This window comes from Camellia sinensis, chromosome 10 (genome assembly GCF_055761805.1).
Source record: "Camellia sinensis isolate YWXY chromosome 10, ASM5576180v1, whole genome shotgun sequence".
Classification (NCBI taxonomy): Eukaryota; Viridiplantae; Streptophyta; class Magnoliopsida; order Ericales; family Theaceae; genus Camellia; species Camellia sinensis.
In genome coordinates, this window is record NC_138970.1 from 150,719,815 (window position 1) to 150,735,482 (window position 15,668).

At 41.1% G+C, this 15,668-nt stretch overlaps 1 pseudogene; it reads left to right on the forward strand.

Annotated features, from left to right (window-relative positions):
• The first annotated feature begins 647 nt into the window (after positions 1-647).
• Positions 648-15,401, forward strand: LOC114315610 (uncharacterized; annotated as a pseudogene).
• The last annotated feature ends 267 nt before the right edge of the window (positions 15,402-15,668 follow it).

Below are 15,668 nucleotides of genomic sequence, written 5' to 3' on the forward strand. Positions count from 1 at the left end.
TGCAATAGCCATCTTTTCCTGTAGTGTTGGGTTTGAAATCCAGGCCCAAATCCACCCACTTCCCACTGGTTTACGGGGTTACCCAATGCCCACTCGGCAAATACGGTTTTCAAAATATGTTTGGTTTTCATAAACTTGTTTTAGAGTTGTTTTTTTTTTTTTTTCAAATGAAAAATTAATTTCTTGAAAAACTAAAAATTGTTTAATATTTTTATATAATTTTATTTTTTTAAAGGCGAAAATAATTTTTAAAAATTTAAAATATATTTTTTAATATTTATTTTTATCAAATTAGTTTTTTATTGTTTTAAAAAACATTTTAGAAAATCATTAATGTCACCTCGGAATGAGTACAACTTGAATGCAATGGTAATACCATAACATGTTGAATGAATCCACATTTTAAATCCACCCATGTTATTTTCATAACTTTCATGGACTTCCATTTGATCAACGTGTGATTGGGATTTATACATAGTATTAGTTAGTGATACCACGTATGTATGCATGATGACCTGATATCACGGTTGTATTGAATTTTTCCTAGGTGGAAACGTTACGTCTTCCTCTCAAACTTAATTCTAAACTAGTTTTCAATGATTGTTGCAGAACTGTGGTAAACGAAGGCATTATTTGTTGTGATTTCAATGTTAAATAGTCTCTTCTATGTTCACCAAAAGAGGCAAGAAGAGCGTACTGGAAAATATGGAACTCCAAGGCTTCATTATCAGCAGGTCCATTACAAATGTCTCTCCTTTTGTCTGTATTGCTGGCCACTAATTTTCACTATTTGCCCAAAAGCCAATTATTTGAATGTTGTTTCTTCAAATCTAACACCCCCAACCCCAAAACCCCCCCCCCCCCCCCCCCAAAAAAAAAAATTTTGAATTAAAAACTCAGATTTTATTGCAGAAACAAAACAGTTTAGAAATTGGTTGAAAGTAAGACTGGCAAGGTTTTAAAAAGCGGCCGCAACCGTTACGTAACGCCGTTACGTAACGGTTGTGGTAGTTACCGTTACCCGTTACGACCGCTTTTGCAGTGTGATTGAGATTCACAGGTGTATCGGCCATAGCGGCTGCTATAGCGGTCGTAACGGCGCCGTAACGGCCTGTTACGCACCGTTACGTAACGGTTCCGAATTGCTTCTTTCAAAAAAACACAAAAAAATACAAAAAAAAAAAAAAAAAAAAGTTGAAAATGGGGGAAGAGAGATAGAGAGAGAAGAGGGAAGATGGAGGAACAAGAGATAGAGAGAGAGAATAGGGAAGATGAAGAACATGTTATTGATTTGTTGAAGTTGTAAGACCTATGCTATTCTATTCAGCTATTATCACTCAAACATTTTGTTTGTTTGTGTCTATTTATATATTGTTTGAAAATAATAATAATAATAATAAATGTGGTCATTATCTATTTGGCTTGATTAATATATATATATATATATATATATTTAGACTTTTATTTATTCTCTTACTTTTGTCATTGTTTATCTTATATATAATAGTTAGTGATTATTTTTTGTAAAATATAAAGTCATTAATTATTAAAATAAAATGTAAAAAACTCAGTTTATAGTGATTTAAAAATATGAAATATGTTGAATCAAACTTAAAAATTTATAAAAATTGATCAATATTTATTTTAAAACCCAATAAATATGATCAAGGAAAAAAATTTTGTGTATCGGTAAGTTTTTTTCAAATTGTGCGAAAAATAAAAAAATTCACGGTTCCGGTTACCGCAACCGTTACACTACGGTCTTTACACCCTGCAACCGCAACCGCGCCACCGCCACCGTTACGGCGACCGCAACCGCTTTTCAGAACCTTGATGACTGGTGTCTATTTTATGTAAGTGGTGTTAATTAAATTTCAGCTTTTGGTTCCAGGAATTAGTGTCTCAGTTTCAGAATGCAACTAGTGAAGGTATGCTCTGTTTCAACATTGTCTTTTTGGTGATTTTTTTCATCTGCATCCTCTTTTTGAAAATTTTTACTTAATTAGGAATCTTGAAATTAGCTTTTTATTTCTTGAACAATGAAGAGTTGATAAGTTTGCTATTTACTATCTGTAGATTTACACTCCATTTATATGGGCAGAAGGCACTTGATATAATGGAAAATAAAAGTCAATGAAAAATATTTTTCATGATCAATGGAAAACATACTTATTTAGACATAAAATATTTTTCCTTTTAAAAAGTAAAAAACATTTTCTAAATTAAAATCCTACCAATGTCACCACACCACACTATCACTGCCATTCTTACCTCCACCACCACACCACCACCATCATTGTTGCCATCACTGGCGCCGTCACACCACCACCTCCACCTTCATCTCACCGCCACCAAATATAAAAAAATATTTTTCGTTGAAAATCTTTTTCATTAAAAAATATTTTCCACCCAAACAAACAAACGCAGCATTAGTGGCAAGTTTTAAGTCCAGCTCCCTCTTCCCAAGCACAGTAAAGGCTCTGAAAGTTAGGAGTCCATTTATAAACAAAATGGAACATCTTTTAATTTTAATACTATAAGAGGGTAGTTTGATTACTAAGGTGGATATGTGGTAAATTGGAAAAGATAAGAGTTAGAATGAACGAGTTCATTAGATGGTAGAGGTAGCACCTATTGAAGTAAAATGAGAAAAAATTGATTAAGATGGTTAGGATGAGTTAAACCAAAATTAACACGGGTTGAGATATTATAGAAATTAACACGGGTTGAGATATTATAGAAAGACATGTTAACTTGTAGTTTAACTGAGATTCTGATTCCTAATTGGTGGAATGAAAAAATAGAAGTCATCAACACATGCGTGCTTTTGAACCCATTACCCAGGGTGAAAAGAATTTCTGGATTTTCTAATCCTGCTTTATACTTTTTTTCTGAGTAATACTATATATATGAGAGTATTACATAGCTCATTTCAAATAATATGATAGACAAAATGTACTGGATCTGTTTTGGTAGAGAAAATTCCATGAATAAGTAATTCGTGGTTGAATTTTCAAGTGAATGAAGTCAATTATAGTGTTTTCCAATTTCATTCCCAACTATTACCATTAAACATAACGGATTGATACTTGTGTTTGCAGAATCAAAAGAGAAGATCATTGCTAATTTCTCAAATTTCACGTAATATCCTTTCAATTATACCTTCGTACGCTAGGTTCAGAGTCTTTAAATGAATGGTGAACTGCTTGTAATTTATTTCCTGATATTATCACATAATAACTTCTATTTGTGATTTTAAACAGTTCAACATCTTGGAACTTTTCCTAGACTGCATAATGGAACCAAATGAGAAGATTGTGAAATTTGGTGTTGGAGGGATCTGCAAATCTTGTAATGGTAGCCCAAAGATCTAAACCTTTTGCTAAAAACTTCTTTGTTATATGCGAATTTTCTTGCGAACAAATATTCATTAATTTCTTTCAAAGTAATGAATACTACTAGGTTCGAGTGCACATAACCGTGCCTAACTTATTGAATTCCCTCTGCAGATCCAACAAATGCTGCTGCTGTCGCTCAGTGTGGTGGGATTCCTCTTATCATTCAATTTTTATCAAGTCCTGTTAGAAACACTGTAACAGAAAAACTTATTCATTTTTTTAAAAAAAAAAAAGCTGAATGCGTCATTTCAATTGTCACTGCTTCTGCACATATTGAATTAGATGTTCAACCAACATGACTCCATAATTTGAAGGAAAATTAAATTATTTGCTTTAAGTTTGTATATTTTTATTGTTCATGCCTATGGTGTGCATTATAGTTTTAATATTTTAATATGTTGTGTGGGGATATATTTTCTGAGTACCAACACGTGCTAAGGTGACGCCAATGTGTCAGCCGAGGTGCCACGTGTCCTGGTCATTATGCCGAGGTTATCTCGGCGTTGCCGAGGTTATCTCCGAAGATATCGGAATCCGAGATAAACGGATAAGGGACAAGAGCCTAGAATGAAGAGGAGACTTAGTCAAGATGATGATAAAGCTCTTAGGGAGTTTATCTTTATTTCTTGAGAAGTCCAAAGTAAGTACTGAATTGGAGTCCATAGAAGTCAGGCTTCTAGTGGGACTAGGATTGAGTTAACTATAAAAGAAAGGCACCCCCGTGGGTCTAAGGTACGCAATTTATGCTTTGAGCAGTGAGTTTAGCACTTGATTATCTTTGAGAGATATACTGACTTGATCGTCGGAGTGCCCCCGGGTGGAAGAACCACCGCCAGAGCCTTCTCTTTCTGTTACAGGTTAGCTGAAGCCATCTATTCTGCCAGTGCTCTCTAGCTGATTATTAAACGGGCAGTATGATCAGAAAATCACTCACACAATTTGGCGCCGTCTGTGGGAAATTAGAAGAATAGATGGCCAGTAACGGACAGAAGGAAAAGATTGGGGACGACACTCCTGCTGGGAGTAGCAGACCAATCGACCTTGATATCGAAGGAGACAACCACAATGCAGAAACTCATGACCAGGGCCACGGAGAGAAAGACGTCGGCCAGGAGGGCGACACTTCGAAGAAGACAGACCAAAGCAAGTACTATAACGAAGATAACCTCCAGGTATGGAGGGATAGGTGCTTGCGGAGGGATGAAGAAGTAAAAGAATTGGCAAACAAGTTGGCAGACCTGCAGTCGGTCGTCAACTTCATGATGCAAAACAATGTCATGCAGCCACCGTACTCGCTGCAGAACACGCCGATTCCAGCAACTAATACCCAGAAGGGAGGAAGGAAAACAATCCCTGAAGCCCTTCAGCACACCAGGAGTGGAAGGCACTCTCACCGACCTTCCAGGGAAGTCGGACGAGAGAAGCCGAGACGAAAGGAGTCCCGAAGGACGTATCACACAAAGGACCCAGAGCCCAAAGAATATCGGCATGTTCAAGGGCAGGCGCTCTGCTTTGACACAACCCATGGAGAAAGATCAAAACGGGCCCACCACGAGGCCGAAAATAGTGTGCCGAAAAGATTGAAGTCCAAAGATAGCCGAGCTCTAGGGAGGAGTAAAGAAGACTTGAGAGATTACCTCAAGAGGAAGCAACAGAATGCTGAAGCCGAGGTAACTTCCCCGGTTAAGCCAAGGACACCATTCTCTGTGGAACTGGACAAATTTGAAGCACCAAAGAGATTCAGTATGCCGAGGTTCCAAATATATGATGGTAAGTCAGATCCCAACTTTCACGTTGGACTATACCTAAATTCAATGGCATTATATAGAGGGAATGAGCCGTTGCTTTGCAAAGTATTCCCTTCATCCTTCGGGGAGATTGCATCAGATTGGTTCCATAAACTACCGAAGGGAAACGTAAAGACTTGGGAAGGCCTGGCTGAGATGTTTGTGGCCAGGTTTGTGACGAACAAACTATAGCCCTTAAGGGTCGACGCACTGATGACTTTAAAAATCACCAAGGATGAAGGCCTTAGAGCCTACGCAAAAAGGTACTACGAGGTGTTCAATCGAATACCCGAATGCAACCAAGAGGTGGGTATCTTTCAAGAACGGCCTGAAAGATGATTGCCCACTACGGAAGTCTTTGGCAAAGACATTGCCAAAAAGCATAGAAGAACTCATGGCGAGAATCGAGAAGTACGCCAGAGCCGAGGAGGATACGTCGGGAAACAAAGAGACAAAGCAGGAGAAAGGAAACGGCTCGCTGAAGCGAAGCCGAGGTAACAATGGATCGATCAAACAAGAAACAGAATTGAGGGCTAAACAGGCAGTGACGACTGTGTTCCGAATCCCGGTCCACAAACTCCTAGATCAAATACGAAACCAACCCTATTTCAGAGCACCGACAAAAGCACCAGGGGAATTTATGGGAAGAAACGTCGGTAGCCGTTGTGCTTACCACAATGAAGAAGGGCACCAAATTCAGGGTTGTAGAGCCCTAAAAGCACACTTAGAAGACTTGGTGAGGCAAGGCCATCTGAGGGACCTTGTCGATGAGGCTAGGACAAGGGAAGAACAGGCAAGATTGCCTCAAGCACCAGCAGCTCCACCTTCCCTAGCACAGCAACCACAGGCAGGAGGACCACGGGTGGTTAATGTAATTCACTCAAAGGTGAACGAAAACGACATACGAGGGGAGACCCAGAAGGTAAAACACCTACAGCACGTAAACCAGGTTGGACATAAAAGACCTCGGCCTGAAGAACGCCAGGGACCGACGATAGCCTTTACTGAAGCCGACCTAGAGATGGTCCAACATCCACATGATGATGCCTTGGTAGTATCCCTCCAGGTTGGGGAGTGCCAAGTGAAACGCATCCTGATTGATCAAGGCAGCTCTTGCGACATCATGTATGTTAGATGCTACAAGGAGCTGGGCCTTCATCCTGATGACTTGGAACAGTCCAATGGCCCGATGGTTGGCTTCAATGGAACGCCGACGTGGCGACTAGGCGCAACAAGCTTGGAAGTACAAGCCGGCACTAAGAAGATCAAGACAGAATTCATGGTGATTGATACGCCCTCGCCCTACAACATCATCTTGGGAAGCCATGGTTGCATGCAATGAGGGCAGTTCTCTCAACGTTGCATCAACTACTATGGTTCCCAACAGAGCATGGGATTGAAGAAGTCAGAGGAGATCAACTACAGGCAAAGAATTGCTCCATGGCAGCAATGAAATCCACCTGCAACATTCGAGAACCGGAGAAGGCAGAGATTGAAGACGAGGACATGAAGGTCCTAGAGGATGTCGGCAAGGAGCCAGCCACGAAGAGTGAAGAAGCACTGAAGAAAGTCCTCGTCCAGGAGAATGATGAAGAACGCTTCTTTCTTGTCGGCTCGGGCTTAGCCGAAGAAGAAGAAAGAGAACTGGAAACTTTTCTAAAAGCAAACATAGAGGTGTTCGCTTGGACGCCTTATGAAATGCCTGGCATTGACCCCGAGGTCACATGCCACAAATTGAACATTGACAGGACAGCCAAACCAGTAATACAACGAGCCAGAAGACCGATATTGATGCACGTCGAAGCAGTGGATGAGGAAGTAGACAGACTTCTGGAGGCCAGGGCCATCAGAGAAGTCAATTATCCGACATGGCTATCAAACACTGTGGTAGTAAAGAAAAAGAACAGTAAATGGAGGGTCTGCGTAGATTTTACAAGCCTGAACAAAGCTTGTCCCAAAGATAGCTTTTCCCTATCCAAGATTGACCAGTTGGTAGACGCCACATCTGGACATGGAAGGATGAGCTTCCTGGATACTTACAGGGGATACCACCAGATAGCCATGTACCCTCCAGATGAGGAGAAGACAGCGTTTATCACCCCGAAAGGGTTGTATTGTTACAAGGTAATGTCTTTTGGGTTGAAAAACACAGGAGCAACTTACCAAAGGTTGGTAACCAAGATTTTCAAACACCTGATTGGCCAAACAGTGGAGGTCTACATCGATGACATGGTCGTGAAGACCAAGGAACCTAAGGGTCATCTTGCCGACCTAAAAGTGGTCTTTAATATACTCAAAACATACCGGCTCCGACTAAACGCATCGAAGTGCGCATTTGGAGTTGGATCAGGTAAGTTTTTTGGGTACCTGGTAACAAGAAAGGGCATTGAGGCTAGCCCAGATCAAATCAAGGCCATCCTAGAGTTGAAAAGCCCGACGTCGGCAAAACAGGTTCAGATGCTTACTGGAAGGGCCGCGGCCCTAAACAGGTTCATAAGCCGAAGCTCAGACAAATGTAAACCTTTCTTCAACCTGGTGAAGAAGGCCACGGACTTCCTATGGACTGAGGAATGTGAGGCCGCTTTGGCCGACCTAAAGAAATATTTGACCACGGCTCTAGTCCTCTCAACACCTGAACCTGGGGAAGAACTGTCTTTGTATTTAGCAGTTTCAGAACACGCAGTAAGTGCAATGCTAATCCGAGAGAAAAAAGGGGAGCAAAAGGCTATTTATTATGTAAGCAAAACCTTGCCCGATGCAGAAACAAGGTACTTACCACTAGAAAAATTAATGCTGGCCTTAGTAATGGCTTCAAAGAAGCTGAACCATTACTTTCGAGCGCACAAGATTATAGTGCTAACAGAGCACCCACTGAAGTCCTTGTTACAACAAGGAGACTTAACTGGAAGAATAGCAAGATAGGCAGTGGCCTTGGGCTAGTACGACCTGGAGTTCAGGCCGAGAACAGCAATTAAGGGCCAAGTTTTGGCCGACTTCGTGGCCGAATTCACGCCAGAATCCATCGAACATCGGGCTCCGTTGAGCCAAGATGAACGATGTCCAAGCAAACAAGGAGAAGCCCAGCAAAAGGCAAAAGAACAAAGAAAGGAAAAACTCAGACCCTGCAGCATTTACATCGGCGACTCCTTTCGCCTGTTTGTCGATGGGAGCTCAAACCGGCAAGGAGCGGGGGCAGGAGTAGTGTTAATATCTCCTGATGGGGAGATATTGGAACAGTCCATTCGATTAAGGTTCAAGGCCTCAAACAATGAGGCAGAATACGAAGCATTGATTGCAGGACTAAAGCTAGCAGTGGTAGTAGAAGCAGATGAGGTAATAATTTTTTGTGATTCACAACTTATTGTGAATCAGACAACAGGAGAGTTTGCAACCTGAGATGAGAAAATGTCGGCATACGCAAAGGAAGTCATCAGGCAGGCAGCCTTGTTTCGCAACTGCCGACTTCTTCAAGTTAGCCGAGATGACAATAGCCACGCCGATGCATTGGCCAACTTGGCAAGTTCAATACAAACTGGAAAAACAAGGACAATAATGATTGACTATTTGTCAGGCCCGAGCATAGAACCACCGATCACAGAACAAGAAACAATGTGTGTGGACTTGGGACCAAGCTGGATGGATGCAATTGTTGCATTCCTAAAAGAAGGAAAGCTGTCAAAAGACCATAAGGAAGCACACAAGGTCAGATTGATGTCGGCAAGATTCAATCTGACAGCGGACGGACATCTCTACAGAAGGTCCTTCACTGGACCCTTTTTAAGATGCGTACACCCTTTGTAGGTTGAAGATTTTCTATATGAAATTCATGAAGGGATTTGTGGAAGCCACGCTGGGGGCAGATCACTAGCTCACAGGGCCATTACCTAGGGGTATTGGTGGCCCTACATGCAAAAAGATGCAGAAGCCTACATGAAGAAGTATGAACAACGCCAAAGTTTCGCACCTTTGATACACTAGCCAGCTGCTGACCTGAACCCTGTATCCAGTCCATGGCCATTTGCCCAATGGGGCATGGATCTCGTTGGGCAGTTGCCCCAAGCAATTGGGCAAAGGAAGTGCTTCCTGGTAGCAACAGATTACTTCACGAAGTAGATAGAAGCAGAACCTCTTGCCAAAATTCGAGATGTGGACGTCAAGAACTTCATATGGAGAAACATCATCACCAAATTTGGCATTCCAAGAGCAATAGTTGCCGACAACGGAACGCAGTTTGACAGCAAACTCATCAAGAACTTCTGTGCGAAATTCAAGATAAAGAATTACTTTTCAACACCAAGTTTTCCCCAAAGCAATGGGCAAGCAGAAGCATCCAACAAAATAATTTTGGATGGGATAAAGAAGACTACAGGAAGCAAAAGGAAAGTGGTAGACGAGTTGCCCAATATACTCTGGGCATATCGGACTACACCGAGAAGATCAACAGGGGAAACTCCCTTTGCCATGGCTTATGGCACAGAAGCAGACATCCCACTAGAGATCGGCATCCTAGGGATCAGAACCCAGGGAGTAGAGAATGGGACTAATGATATACTCCTAGCCCGAGATTTGAATCTCTTAGAAGAAAGAAGGGAGAAAGCTGTAATTCAGCTCGCAACATACCAGCAGCAGCTTGCTAGAGCTTACAATAAGAAGGTCAATCAAAGGGATTTTCAGGTCGGTGACCTAGTCCTAAGAAAAGTTGTTGGCAACAAGAAGGATCCTAGAGAGGGCAAGTTTGGCCCAAACTGGGAAGGACCCTACAGAATTGCTTCGGTATTGGGTAATAGAGCATATCGGCTTGAAGATAATGAGGGCAAAGCATTGCCAAGACCCTGGAACACTTGTAATTTAAAATTTTTCTATCATTAGATGTTCCTTGTTATTTTTTGCCGACGTCATCAATAAAATCTTAGCAGAATTCTCCAAGACTTGTGAATTTATAAAAGATGCATAATGTTGTTTCTGAATAATGAGAACCCAAGTAGAACTTAGATTCACATTGGGGGCAGAGAGAAGACAAAAATGTTTAACACTTGTTGAAATTTATAGCAATTTACAAGTTAAAGTTAAGCCGATATAATTATTTATCTTCACTTGTTGAAATTTGTAGCAATTTACAAGTTGAAGTTAAGCCGAGATTATTGTTTACCTTCACTTGTTGAAATTTGTAGCAATTTACAAGTTGAAGTTAAACCGAGATTATTGTTTACCTTCACTTGTTGAAATTTGTAGCAATTTACAAGTTGAAATTAAGCCGAGATTATTGTTTATCTTCACTTGTTAAAATTTATAGCAATTTATAAGTTGAAGTTAAACCGAAGTAATGCTTAACGCTTGTTGAAATTTGTAGCAATTTACAAGTTGAAGTTAAGCCGAGATTATTGTTTATCTTCACTTGTTGAAATTTGTAGCAATTTACAAGTTGAAGTTAAACCGAAGTAATGCTTAACGCTTGTTGAAATTTGTAGCAATTTACAAGTTGAAGTTAAGCCGAGATTATTGTTTATCTTCATTTGTTGAAATTTTTAGCAGTTTACAAGTTGAAGTTAAACCAAAGTAATGCTTAACGCTTGTTGAAATTTGTAGCAATTTACAAATTGAAGCTAAACCAAAATCATTGTTTGGCACTTGTTATAACTTAAGAAAAGTTTACAAAATAGAAATTAAAACAGTATATGTTAATCCTTATTGAAATTTGTAAGCAATTTATAGGACAAGTACTTGCCGAGGTAAATCGTCAGGTGGTATAACCGAGGTGTGTCACCCCGAGAAGATCGCACAAAGAAGGAAGAGTACATAAGACATGCAAAATATTCTAAGTATAGAATCATGCAAGAGCAGTTAGAAGAAGACAAAGATACAAGCATTCAGAAAAAGAAAGTTAAGTTAGCATTCACAAAAAGGCACATCAGCCATATGCAAAACTTACATCGTCTAAAGAAACAAAGAAGTATAAGAGTACAAAAGACAAGAAAAGAAAAGACACGACATCAAAACTAAGATTCCCCAACATCGGCAGCAGGCTGGGTTTGGACGTCAGAGGACTACTGAGAAGATACCTCGGCCGCCTTCTCCGCCGCGATCTCGGCATCAATTTGGGCAAGGGTCTCATCAATACTCTTATCAGCAAGAAGTGAATCCGATGATTCCTTTGGAGGAATCATATCCTTGGGAACCTCCTCAAGCTCCTCGTCTTGAGTTAAGTCTAGGACTTGCTCATTTTGAGGAGGGGACTTGGACGCAGTAGCCTCCTTTGCTTTTCTCACCAAGGCATCATCCTCTTCCTCATCTTCAGATTCTGAATCTCCATCGGACTGAGCTGGAGGAGGAGGTGGAGGGAATGGAAGAGGGATATCATCGACATTTCTCATAGGCGAATTATTAGGGACATTGAGTTTTTTCAGAAGAGACATCCAACCAAGGGTGAAACCCTTGTTGCATGCCTGCTTCACTTGAAGTTCATAAGCCTCAGTAACGTCGGCCATGCCTTGAGTGTACACCTTTTCATCAGCTTCTTTGATTTCGGCGTCTTTGGTGGCCAGGGCCTCCTGAAGCTCCTTTTCGGCCTGGGCCATTTTCTCCTCGGCCTCTTTTCTCTGGGATTCAGCAACCTTCCTTATGGCCTTGGCAGAATCGGCCTTCTCTTCGGCCTCAGTCTGGGCTTTGATAACAGCCTCAGCCTGATCCTCCAACTTCTTCATTTTTGATTGAAGGTTTTTATTGGCCTTTTGAAGGGCAGAAAACTCCCTCTTTATGTCAACCAATTTCTCCCAATTTTCAAAGGCTTGCATGGAGAGAGAATGGGCATGCTGAATAGCCTGAAAAAACACAAGGCAAAAGTTATTTGAAAAATTTTACAAGTATGAAAAGGAGAAAGAAAGACAAGTTACCAAGTGAAGACACTTACTTGAATAGAACGTTGAAGCATGAAAGCATAGTTCTCATACTCGCTCATCTTGGCATTCGTGTATCGCCTGGAAGAAGTAGAGCAGTACTGAGGGCGACGCCGACATTGATGTCATCAGCGCTGTCACTAGCCATAACAGGCTTATCTTCTAGAGTAATTTCAGGCGCCCAGGGGACGTCTGGTATTTTGGACCCCGAGGTCGTTGCAGAGGATGACCTCGGCTTCTTTGATTTTTGAGATTCTGATGGCTGGGTTTCAGAGCGCCTCTTCCCAGTAGAGGGTTGAGATTTATCACTCTCAGCCAGCTTGGAAATAGGTAAAGTATCCTCAGATTCAACCTGAGTTACTTCAGCCTTTGGTTGAGCCTTTTTAACTCTTTTTGGCTTCGGTGGGGGCATGGTTTGTGTTGGCTGAGTTTCAACATCAGAAGGGAGGCTGGCTAAAAGGTATTTTGCAACTGGTTTTGGGCGGCCTATCTCGGCAGTAAGGACAAGTCGTCGCCGACGTTTTCGTTCGGATATTGGGACCAGGTATGGAGCCGAAGTTGATGGCTGATCAGCTAGATCGGATGTTGATCCTTGATCTGTTCGTGATGTGGATGCAGTCAATGGAGTTGTAGCAGAGGGTGGAGAAAGGCTTTTCTTCTTCCTTTTGGGAACGTCGGGCAAAGTTGACTTATATGTTGGAATAAAATTGAGAAGCACATGCGCTTTCCTTTTATGGACTGGCAAGTCCAGAAGTTTCTTCAAATCCTTGCTGGGAACAAAGGATTGGTGAAAATTTTTCGGTGACTTACGAACAGCTGCAAGAAGAACAGACGTCAGAAATAGACAAAGTATTTAAGACTTTGAAAGAAAACAGGCAAAGCTGAATACTGGGCTCCTACCCTTGCCCTCTAAAATTGATCGAGGAAGAGGGTAGAGATGGATGTCCTCGTCTGGAGCAAACTCCCAATTTCCCGAGGTAATGAAATAGTCATCTCCAGCCCCCTTGTTGGAGTCTGGGAGGTCGGTTACGATTTTGAATTCTGTAGACCTCAGCTTAAGGTAATAAATATAGCATTTTTCTTTCAAATTTAGGGCACACATGGTATAGCAGTACTGGATATCGGCTAGGGTGATCCTAGCATTTTCCTGTTTAGCTAAGGCAATGACACCATGGATCACTTGATAAGAGTTAATGGCCAGTTGCGTGGGGTTCAACTTATAGTAGTGAAGAATTTCGCGAAAAAGGATGTTGAGTGAAAGCCGGAGTCCGCACTCAGTGAAAGCCACAATGGGAAAGGGCATTGAATCATCTGTGGGCATGATGGAGTCATCATCTCCAGCCAGCCTCAGATGGACATCGGCAGGAATGGAGAACTCTTGCCTAAAGTACTCAAGTATAGTCGGGGTGTCTACCCTATGTCTCCACATACCCATGATACCAGCTTGAATTAGAAGGGTTGAAATTCAGAAAGAAGATGTTTTTTATTGATGGGACCTCGGCAAAAACCTAGGTAAAGTACTAGTTCCAGTTTTTTCCTAAATTATGGATTCTGCACAACAAATCCCAAACCTAGATCTATGAAAGTAAGGGTTCAAGGCACGGATTTGGAAGACAAAAAGGCAAAGACGTGCTTTAAAATCAAGAACAGGGATGGGATATCAAGAGCATAAAGAATACGAGAAATAAATGGTCAAGAACAGTAACAAGAAAGCAACAAAGTGGTGAACAGTATGTATTCAAGATATGGGCAAGATCAAAACCATTTGAATAAATATGTTCAGATATGTGATTTGCAAGATTTGAAACAATAATGGCAACAAGTAATGAAGAATATCAACAAAATTGAAAACGAAAGGAACAGTAGCTTACCAGAAGAAGTAAGGCCAGAATAAGGTTCGCCGAAGTCAAACGATGGTTACAGGAGTAACAGAGTAGCGAAAGCTTCACCAGAAAGACGAATGAAGACAATTGCAGAACTTGGGACTGGAACAATGATGTATTCAAGAGCTAGAGAGAGAAAAAGCGAAGAGAAATCGAATGCAAAAGTGAAAAAATAAAGAAAGGGGGAAAGCTTTTGTCAAAAATTTGAAATGGCGGCAAAATGGAGCATTAAATGCGCCTGGAACAACGCATACGTCAGACGGCGCCCACAGACGCAAGACGGCTTGCAAGCGCGTCATGGGCACGGTCCAATGAGGTGGAGACGCGTGAATGAAACGGTTGAGTAAATGATACATGACAACTAACACACGTGAAAGAGTTCACTGGAATTCTTGTTCTCTGAAGAAAACATGTCGGCCTGAAATGAATGATCTCGGCTGAGGAGTTCTTGAGCCGATGTACAGGAGGAAGTAATATAGGTTCCATCACCTCAAAATGCCGAGGTAATAGAACCTAGGGGCAGTTGTGGGGATATATTTTCTGAGTACCAACACATGGCAAGGTGACGCCGATGTGTCAGCCTAGGTGCCACGTGTCCTGGTCATTATGCCGAGGCTATCTCGGCGTTGCCGAGGTTATCTCCAAAGATATCGGAATCCAAGATAAACGGATAAGGGACAAGAGTCCTAGAATGAAGAGGAGACTTAGTCAAGATGAGGATAAAGCTCTTAGGGAGTTTATCTTTATCTCTTGAGGAGTCCAAAGTAAGTACTAAATTGGAGTCCATAGAAGTCAGGCTTCTAGTGGGACTAGGATTGAGTTAACTATAAAAGAGAGACACCCCCGTGGGTCTAAGGTACGCAATTTATGCTTTGAGCTGTGAATTTAGCGCTTGATTATCTTTGAGAGATATACTGACTTGATCGTCGGAGTGGCCCCAGGTGGAAGAACCACCGCCAGAGCCTTCTCTTTCTGTTACAGGTTAGCTGAAGCCATCTATTTTGCCCGTGCTCTCTAGCTAATTACTAAACGGACAGTGTGATCAGAAAATCACTTATACATGTTGAAAAAAAATTATAATCATTTTGTTGTTACTTGTCCAATTCTCTTGTCCTAAATATTTAATGAAACTGCACTTAATGATCAGGCCAATATATTGACATACTGTCAAAATTATGTGGTACTTGATATGAACATAATTTTATACAAACTGTGTAGAAATTGTATTAATCTATGCTTCTAAATTAACTTAAATTGCAATTTGTAGGTAAATTATGCTCTTGAGATTATGTATAATCTTTGTAATGCTTCTAACAAGGGAAAGATATTGAAGCCAGAAGTGGTCGATGTCATCAGAAGGAATGCTGCTGCTGACAGTTGGTGTACGCTTCAGTAATCTAGCTTGCATTGCTAGATAAGCACGTTTATGAACTCGAATGACAGATAAAATCTATTTATTTTGGTACCGAGTCATTTAATGTTGTCATTCATATTAAAGATCGGTTTTTCAATGGTCAAGATTGAAAAGAGGGATAGAGAGAAGCAAAACGAATGAGGGAGGGAGGGGGAGTTTTGATTCACCCATTGTGACAGGTTTTTTTCTTTTAATTTTCAATGGTCAAGATTGAAGATTCTCATGTATAGGATATTCAAACACCACTTTTGGATCCTACAGTTGAACCTTAGTAAAGATTTAGAAGGAAAAAA